Source organism: Pocillopora verrucosa, chromosome 3, assembly GCF_036669915.1.
Source record: "Pocillopora verrucosa isolate sample1 chromosome 3, ASM3666991v2, whole genome shotgun sequence".
Lineage (NCBI taxonomy): Eukaryota > Metazoa > Cnidaria > Anthozoa > Scleractinia > Pocilloporidae > Pocillopora > Pocillopora verrucosa.
The window spans coordinates 19,862,065-19,871,678 of record NC_089314.1 but is presented as its reverse complement, the minus strand read 5'-3'; the positions used below and the strand labels follow the sequence as shown (position 1 = coordinate 19,871,678).

Sequence of the window (9,614 nt, the reverse complement as noted above, 5' to 3'; positions counted from 1 at the left end):
TTCTAGAGCTGTTTACATCAAATGCACTTCTTTGTGCAACTTTTTTGTCACTTGTTCGTACAGCTCAGCGTATACAATTTTAGGGGAAACAATCAAAGACTAAGAAAAAGTTCACTTCAATTGAGATATTATTGCTGCAAAGATTACGTCAACTTTTTTTTCAGCAAATGGTAACTTCGTTTCTCTCCTAAAGAGGAGGTGTCCTTCGAAAGAGAGGTGCTAAAAAGGGTGTTTAAATGTGGTAGTGCAAGATGTTTCCACTTCATTAACCCTTTAACTTCCAAGATCTGATTGTTAATTCTCCCTTCTAAATGCCATACATTTCCTTGTAAATTAGTCATGAGAACTTGGTGCTAGATCAAGATAGCAGCTTTTACCTGATAAGTTTGAGTATTCTCATTTCTCATGACCTGTTTGCTGAATATTGTATGGATATTATAGGGAGAAGGTTCATGTCAATCACCACTGGGAGTTAAAGGGTTAGAAACTAGACACGACAATGTTAGTTTACAGTCCAGAGCTCATAACAGCCGCTTCTTGACTGCACATATGAAATCTTAATAATAATGATTTACCTCCTTGCACTATTTCCTGTGAACTTCATGTTCTGAGACTCAAATAAGTGTTTTCACCAATAAAATTAAATGTAGGACTGATATCTAGCAAATTCAAATTTGAATTCAAATGCACATACAACTAAGGTATGCCATCTTGAAAGATTTGTAACAGAACCTTTCAGAAGTTTTGTTGATGCTAAGCCCAATGTATGCCAATAATGATTGGTAATTGACATAATTCTTGAAAAAATTCTCTATGTTTTCTTTACAATCATTAATAGTCAAATGAATTTATTGTAATTGCAGACGTGAAGCACATGGGGTCATGTATTTTATTTGAGTTAAATCTAACGAGTGACAATTCGTCTTTTGTACTATCCTCTATGTTTTAATTCATCAGCCAGGATAGCCCTTAACATCAGTCTGGGTGACGCAGTTGTTAAGTTTGTTTTTTCATTTGGGGAATATCATGAAAATGTTGTTTATCAAGTAAAAAGATTCAGCAGGATTTTTCAAAAGATCAGGTGCTTAAAAGATGCATGCTAAAGTAAATCATCAACGAGGTTTTGTAGTTGAGACATGCATGTTTACAATTAACTTTGCAATGGTTGTGATTAAAATGGTAATGAATAAAAAATATATTTGAATGAGAAAAAAGTCTTCCAAATATTAGTAATAATTCGTGTCCAATGCGTGAAGAAGTCTGACACCAGAATGGTGCTCATTATTATTTTCAAACACTCATTTTCCACTTTTACCCTGGTAATATTTTCGTGCAAAAATTTCATGGATAACATGTCCTGCGGATGCGTTCAAGTCAGTTCTAGTTTCCATCCTTTAAAATTTAAAGTTACTGTTTGCCAATTTATAACCCATGTTACCTTTGAGAGTGCGTATTTTAATTGATAAACAAACAAACAAAAAGGTTAAGTAATTGTTTATTGAAGGCAGATATAGTTGATTGTATCAACTATATCAGCCTTGCTATTAATCTCTCTGCGACTCAGATGTGGTATCTATTTAGAGGCCTAATCACAAGATAATATACATATAAAACAGAAACAAGTCTAATATATCAAGCACTCTGTTGTTTGTTTGGGAAAAATGGGCTCGCCGTTAACATCAGCTTGCTTTATCTTTGCAAAAGTTTCAGTGTCATTGCCCCTTTGGTAATACGAGTTTAAGACTTGACTGGGAAAGAATTTCTAAAAAAGGACAATGCTTGTCCTAAAACGTTCCCAAGTTTTTTTCTTTTCGAGAGAAAGGTATTCCCTACCTGTGCCTTACGAATTTCTTGCTCTAAAGTGAGGTGCTTATATGGGGCTGCTTACGATAATATTTTACCGGTTATCTCGAGTTAGGTGCCATATTGTCTATAAAATCTTTAGGTACCTTAACGCGGCGCGCTCGTTCGTCTGATTTTATTATATTTTAAAGAAAGGCGATCATGCAATTTTTATGCGAATTTCTTGCTTTAAAGTGAGGCGCTCATGTGGTGCGGCTTTCGGTAATATTTTACCGCCTATCTCGAGTTAGGTGCCGTATTGTCTATATAATATAGGTATCCCAACGCGGCGCGCTCGTTCGTCTGACTTAATTAAATTTTAAACAAAGATGATTCTGCGATTTAGATAGTGGCAAATTTGCGCAAAAACCATGGATCTGGAAAAGCAAAGATGAAGTTTGACGAAAAAAAAAGTAGTTTCATGAATTACAGTGAAGTAATTCAGAGAAATTATCAGTGGTAGTTAACAAAGGTCACTGCAATTTAAGGAAAAAGAAAGTGATTTCTTGAAATAGTTCATAGCATTTATAAGTGATTTTAAAAAAGGTTGTTCGTTAGTGCTGTTTCATAACTTGCCTATTAAAACCGTGGAGGAAAGGAGAAAAGGGTGCCTATTCGAGGGGGATGCTTATTTAAAGGTTTGGTCAATCGGAGAGGTGCTCATTCGAAGGGGTGCATACTCGAGTTGAGGCGCTAATTCAAGCATTAACGGTAATCTATTCTTTGTGCTCTTCGAAAACGATTGTCATGTTCTGACAGTCTCTTGGCTAATATCAATAGCGGTAATTGCAATAATCAATGGTGGTAATTGAACTGGGTGGAGTGCAATTTGGTCTGAAATCATGATGTTGATCGCGACGTTTCCACTGCAATACTGCTAGTCTTCATCAAGCGATGAGGTTGATTGTTTACGTGTCGCTATTTGTAGCACGTTGGTTGGCTGCCACAATGTTGGTACATTTCGATCCTCATTATTATTCTGGTCGTTAGATGGTGTTCCCTCATAGGTCCGCATTGATCGGCTGTAGCGTTGTTCGATCGTGGGTATCCAAGCTTCGGGAATTTCGATTCCACTATCCCTATTGATGTTTTTGGGATGAAATCTTATATTAATATACTCTTTGACCTTACGTGTGCACCAGTGAGGGTCACGATCAATAAAATTAACCTTGCTCCAAATAGAAATATGCCCCGTTTCGTTAGCGTGCTCCGAAACCGCAGAGGTCTGAGTACGAGCAAACCGTGTGTCTCTGTCATTTTCTTTTATCCTTTCTCGCATTTATCTCCCTGTTTCACCGATAAACTCTGCCGAAATCATCTTGTAAACGACACCGTTTTGTTTCGTTGGTTTTAAGGCGTCTCTAGGTCGCACTAAGAATCTCTGATACACCCTTTATGTAAAGGAGAACGGTCATAGATTTAAATAACTGACAGTTTCGTTGGGAAGTGTTTAGCTCGGTCGTACAGACACTTAACAATACCACGCTTCATTGACCGAGGAATGAATCATAGGCTAGATAATGGTCAGTGTGGGTTGGCTTTCTGTAGACAGTGGTGTTGAGAAGACCGTCTGAGTCCCTTGCAACTGTTGTGTCGAGAAAAGGAAGGGGGTTATCTTTCTCGATTTCCATGGTGAAACGAAGATGTTGTAAGATGTTGTAAGATGTTGTAAAAAGCCGTTGACATGGTCCCGGTCTTAGACTGCGAAAGTGTCATCTACATACCGGCAATTTGTGTAGGTGTTAAGTTTGTGCGGTTAGCAAGGTCGCTGTCTTCCTCCAGTTTTCACAATACGACTTGAACTGCACCCTCGATCGGTACGTTTGTAAACAAAGATTCAACGATTCAACGTCAAAGGGTACCAAGACCTCGTTATCATGTACTTTCTCGTGACTGATGGTTGAGTTAATAACTGAGTTAATAACTGAGTAGTCTGATTTGCCTGTCAAGGGGGATAGGATATTAGCTCGGTGAGCCGACAAATCGTAATTAAAAGTGTTGAGGCGGAAACGTGGTGATTAAACTGAGACAATTAAAAGTTGGTTTCTATACAACTCCTTTGTACTCTTATCTTTATATATATACTCCCCGTCGTTGAAAGCGTGTATGAAAAATAGACACTTAAAAGGGAGACTCTAGCTTTAGTCTACAGATGGGTTAGCACGCGTATAGAAAAATAAACGAGAATGGAACGTGTGCGTCAGCTTCCTGTCACAGAGAAGAACACAAGGACCCTCTTCCCCCTCCCAGTGAATTTTCTTATCCTTTCCTTGACATAACACTTTTGTCTAGCGTCGAGCGTGGGACAAAGTTACCAGTGAACGGAAACTTAAGTTTGATAAATCAGACTTTCAAGCAATCGCTTTAATTAAACAGGCATGCACTCATATAAATGGAGCGTTGACTAAAAAAAAAAAAATAGGCTTGACATGGCAAAATGATGCAAGTCGCACATGGATTGTAAGCGGTAAAGTTAGCCGGACATTTTTCAAGTTTAATCCAACTTGTGTGGGTTATTTCATGCTCGCAAATTTTCCTTGTTTTATATATAGCGGGAATGTTGCCAATAAAGATGCTGTTTCTCTGCCATGTGTTAATTCATAAAATGTAGACATAGACTGAACTGCCTAAGGCACCATATCCAAGGCTCCTAGGTGCGTATTTACAGCATTGATGCGTGGGTCGGGAGATATCGGAAGAAAAAAAATTCCTGTTCGTATGGGGGAGGTTCATTTGTTTAAGATCTACATGGCTAAAAATTGCAACTTTCCGTTTCGATGGTTAAATTTACATCCGTCGTAATACGTGTTGGAAAATTAGAATGCATGCTAAAATTTGGCTCTGCACTCTTGGTATAGGTTTGTTTACAGCGTGTTTTATTTAGTTTTAATATACTCTCAAATGCATTCAGAAAAAGGACCAATGCATATATAAGTAACTTAAAACACGTGCTGGCTCATGTGCTCATGTGCTCATGTCTTACTACTTATTCGTACAACTTCCGCGGGCTCAGTAGCACGTGATGAGATAATAACATAGGTCTTTTATTATTTGTAGCGTTTATGTGCAACACTCGCTACAGCGCGTTGATACTTGAGTACTTCTTGAAGATAGAGAGACCATTTTATCAAGTGTTTATGGATCTCTGCCTCAGGGATGAAGATATAACACAGGTATAAATGTAAATTTACGCGTGATCGTATTTTGTATATTTACGCAGCAGTCGTCCTTTGGCTAAAGGGCATTGACACGTTTCCTCAGAGTACAGTAGTTGTTGGCAGTCTAAGGGCACTAGTTAGATAGACATGTACGTAGCCACACTGTTGGGGTGAGCGAAATTTATTTCATTCGTATGTACCTTCTGTGAGTAAACACCAGTGTGCTCTGTTATCCTTTGATTTTCTAGATTTTAGCCCAATCAACGACCGACTGCAGTCTTTCTGGCTATTATGAGATGGATAATTATGTAACTCGAAATAATTTTTTAGACTTAGCAGAGGACGTTCGGCTTTTAGCATTCCTTGAGTTTTCTCGTCGAATACGTCGAATGCTGTCGGTGGGGAAACATTTTGGTTTCGATATGCTGTCTTCATTTGTCGCGCGTGCTCTTTTGATTTTAATTTTTTCTCGGTTATGCCGTTGTTACATGATCCTGCTGTGGTTGCGATGCCATTTGGAGATAGAACTACTTACATGGTTTTCCACTGTCTGAGAAAGCATAGATCAGAGTTTGCACAAAATAATTGACTCCTCTCTGTTGTGAATACTTTTATTTCGATCCTATCTGCCCCGATTTATTTTCGAGATGGTCTTACACTTCGTATTCTTGGTGAGTGTCATAATTATGCGGCAAAACCTCTCTCTCCTTCTTTTAAGCCCTTTTGATTTCAAGTCAGCCTTCCCTTTGTGGTACCTGTCATGATTTCGAATATGTAATAATATACACGAATTCACTTAGCTATATTTCACTTGTTGTTTGTCTCTGATGAAACGTAGTTTACGATTACAAGCGGAAGTTACGTTGTCAGCTGACCGGACTTACGTTAAAGTTTTGGTCAGTTAAAAACGTGGACTACGGACTACGAACTTCGCTAAATCGCTTTACATTTTGTACCTTAGTCCGCGTGATACCCGCTCTATAGGGTAAATTCTGCGTTTATTTAACTCACTCCGAGTTTCGCCCTCACGTTCGTGTTAGAGGCGTGCTTTGTTTTATCTTTCTGTTATGACTAAAATAGAGACATTGACAACACTGAACGATCAAGTCGCCGAGTATCAAAAGTTTTGGTTGATAATCGCCTTGATCTCGTTCTCCTTGTTGTTTTGATAATTCTGTGTCTCAATTTAAAGATGCCACCTGTATCCTTAACCATACATAACCACATGTGCTTGACGGCAACATTGCACCAATTATGCTCGTCGTTGGGTGGAGATTTCAGTTCGCATACGGTTGATATTTACAAGGAAATTTTATCTGTTCAATCCCTACGTATGTACACGAGTTTCGCTCTATTTTTACCATGTCAGATATCCTTTCAAGTGCAAGTGTTGCAGTGATCTCCTTAATGGTAAAATTACAGAGAACCTTTTTTAGTGCTTTGAGACTTGCTCTTATGTATTCATTTCATGGCGTTACTAAGATTTGCCAAGAGTGACATGTATATTTTCCTTTTGAAAAGTGTTTTGTCTAATATTCCCCAAGAGTTATTCGGCACTGATGAACTTAAATGGAATCATTCGCCGGACTTGTCAACATATCGTTCCACTCTGGACCTCAGTTTCCGCAACTTGTAAAAACAAACATTTGTCTCAGATTTGTGACCATTTTGATTTAAAAATAGACTTGAACTGCTTTTTCATTTGCCGAACAGGAAACCATTTCCTATTTACAAAAAAATTAAATCGTCAGACATGACAGCTGAATATTTCCCAGTCAAAAGTTGTGGTTATAAGAAATTCCTTCGGCTTTTTCGTGATGATCAAAGGTTTACGCCTGTGGTGCAAATGTGCCATACCTGTGGGTCAATATGACGTGAAAACGGACAGAACTCTGTCCGTTGATAAGATTCCACAATATTGCTACATTTCCTGCTAAAGTGAATGGCAATAAATACCCTATGGCATAAAAGTTTTGTGCAGGGTTTTAACTCTTGCTCTTGATTTGCAGAAATAAGTCTTAGCAGAAAAAAGAAAGAGCACTATCGTCAGTTCAATGACGAACTCCAGGGGAGAATGCGGGGGTCATGGGTTGCCTCTTTTCTTTATTTTGTTTTTGATGGTGTTAGTCGTTTTCGGCAACAAGGTTCATGTTGATATTGAACTCCCTCGTTTAGGCGGGTGAGTAATTGTATTTCGTTCGTATCCATTGCACGAAATGTTGTTACGTGCGAACATGTGATAAAATGCAACGTTATTCTTCATAGGTTTTTTTTGTGTTAATTACTTTGGGTTTTATTTTTACGACACTCAATCGATGAGCGCTCCGATGGTTTTAGACTTTCTTTTTTTAAGCATTCTAACAGATGCAATTATTTAAATCATTGAAAATTGAACCGTGTACACTCCGTTTGAGCAACGATTACCGACGCTCATGCGAGGACACAAGATCACATCTCCATCTTGATGCAGTCATCTTGAAAGAGACAAGGGAAGATCATACCAAGATATTGCGAATTTGATCAGTACGGCTCTTCTCGAGCCTATGCAAAATTACAGCCCACTTTTTAAGTCTGCCCTTAGTCGCACATGACACTGATGTTCTAAAGCTCAGTGCATATGACGTCTGCTCAGCGTTATTTGCGCTGAATTCCCGAAAGGCAAGTAGCTCTGATTGCCTTTTAATTAACTTCTCTGCGACTTTGCTGTTTTCCTCGCTCATCCTGTTTGCGACTTACCGACCACCCCTGCCACTACCATCCGTGCTGACGTAGTCCTTCTGCTCGAGGAGAAACCAGTCACTGTTATTACCTAGCATATAGGACCCATCTCGATAACCCCAGCCTTGCCAAAGTTGTCCGAGGATTTTGCCCCAAGTATCTACGTAGGCCCAGCTATCCTTGAGAAGATCGATCCGAACCAATTTGGCGTTATTCCAAAAGGTACTGGAAGTGTAATCCAAAGCGCTGCAACAGCAGTGGAGCAGTGGTCTGCAAACAACAACTCTTCAGATGAACCCAAATAAGTGCAAAGAATTTATTGTTGACTGCAAGAGAACCAAATACTAATAAGGCGCTGTAATGGTCAACTCAAAATTTTAAGGATAACCATATCTAATATCCTTCAATGGAATTTTGATGTCTCTGATGTAATCAAAAAGGCCTATAAGCGCAAACATTTCTTTACCCTGCTGAAACGGGCAAATGTTCCGGCTCATGAAATATAGGTTAGAGTAGCGCGCGCCCTTATATGAACATGTATTGCTTGCTTATTTAAGCGAAGACCTAGAGCCTGTTCAGAAAGGCGGGCTTTCCGTAATTGCTCCTGGCCCATCTGTCTATCCAAGAATTCGTCCGTCCGTCCGTCCGTCCATCCGTCCGTCCATCAATCCATCCATCTGTCTCTATCCATCTGTGTATTTATCTATATAGATATCTATCTATATATCTATATATCTGTCTATGTATCTGTCTATCTGTCCATCTGTCCATTTCAAATTCTTTATGGTAGCCAATTTATGTTATCAACCGGGTTAATAATTCTAAATTACCCTGTTATACTCTCCCACTGACGCGGCACCACAGTTCCTTTAGAAACCTACCCCCTTTATTCATCTGTCTCTCTCTGTCTGTCTCTATCTATCATATTGATAAAGCGACCAGCCTAACATTCCCCTCCCCTCTTGGGTCTTTGTTCTTTGAGCTGAGATTTATTTGGAATTGAGAATCGTATCAGTGACTCAACTGCCTGCTACCGTTCACTGGTCCAGTCGTAAGAGGTAACAAGCAATTGTGTCAGAAGATTTAACAACCATGCAGCCATTACGTATTTGCGACAAAAAGATGGAATGAACTGGATAGTCGAGTCACCTCAGCGTTATCACCGTACAGATTTACATGTTGTAAATAAGAGATACTACAAATCAAATTTGGAAGTTTTTTTTTAAACCATAAAAAAATAAAAACTGTTTCGATAAATTTGTGAAGGCTTCGCACCCGCACTTTTCGTCTTTTTTATCTTCCATCAAAAGCTATTGACCCTTTTGACGTTCTAGTTATGCAAATGCACTCTAATTGGAGGAAAATTGAGTGAAAGTAATATTTCGTTCCCGTTTTTTGACTTCCGCTCAGGGTACTCTTCCCACTCCTCCGATTATCAAGTGTGGTACTCACAAAGGGAAGCCAGAGATTTAACAACACGAAGAACCGTAGAACGGTAAGTGATTCATTTGTGTGGTTTATAGCTTGTTTGGCTAATGGTGCTATTATGCAGACACGCTTCCACTTTGTTATCTTGAGCAACACTCTTTTAAAATCCCCCAAAACAACAATTACGGGGGTATCAACGAGCATCCTGATAGGGAATGTCTTCATGTAATTCTGTTCTAAGAGATCAAATCAAAATGTTTGTTGTACGACCCCACCGATTCCGTTTAACTCGGAACTGTTGCTTCAAATCGAAGGAGAATAGCAAGACGCTGAAAACTTCACGTACTCGGACCCAGTTCAAAGCGCCGTCCCACAAGCAATTCAGTGTGCATGTATTTCGATAGTAATTGATTTTAAGTAACACACTCTAGAATAGTGGTAGGCAATCATTGGTTGATGGTTACTTAT

The 9,614-nt window shown here is 39.0% G+C and overlaps 1 protein-coding gene across 5 annotated transcripts in view; it reads left to right on the top strand.

Moving 5' to 3' along the window:
• The first annotated feature begins 4,887 nt into the window (after positions 1-4,887).
• LOC131794171 (uncharacterized) overlaps positions 4,888-9,614 on the top strand; it is a 30,782-nt gene continuing 26,055 nt past the window's right edge. For all 5 annotated transcript variants that reach the window (XR_010716841.1, XR_010716840.1, XR_009340945.2 and 2 more), the window contains exons 1-2: positions 4,888-5,015; positions 9,129-9,213. The gene's annotated coding sequence lies outside the window, so the exon portion shown is untranslated. The remainder of the gene's footprint in view (positions 5,016-9,128; positions 9,214-9,614) is intronic.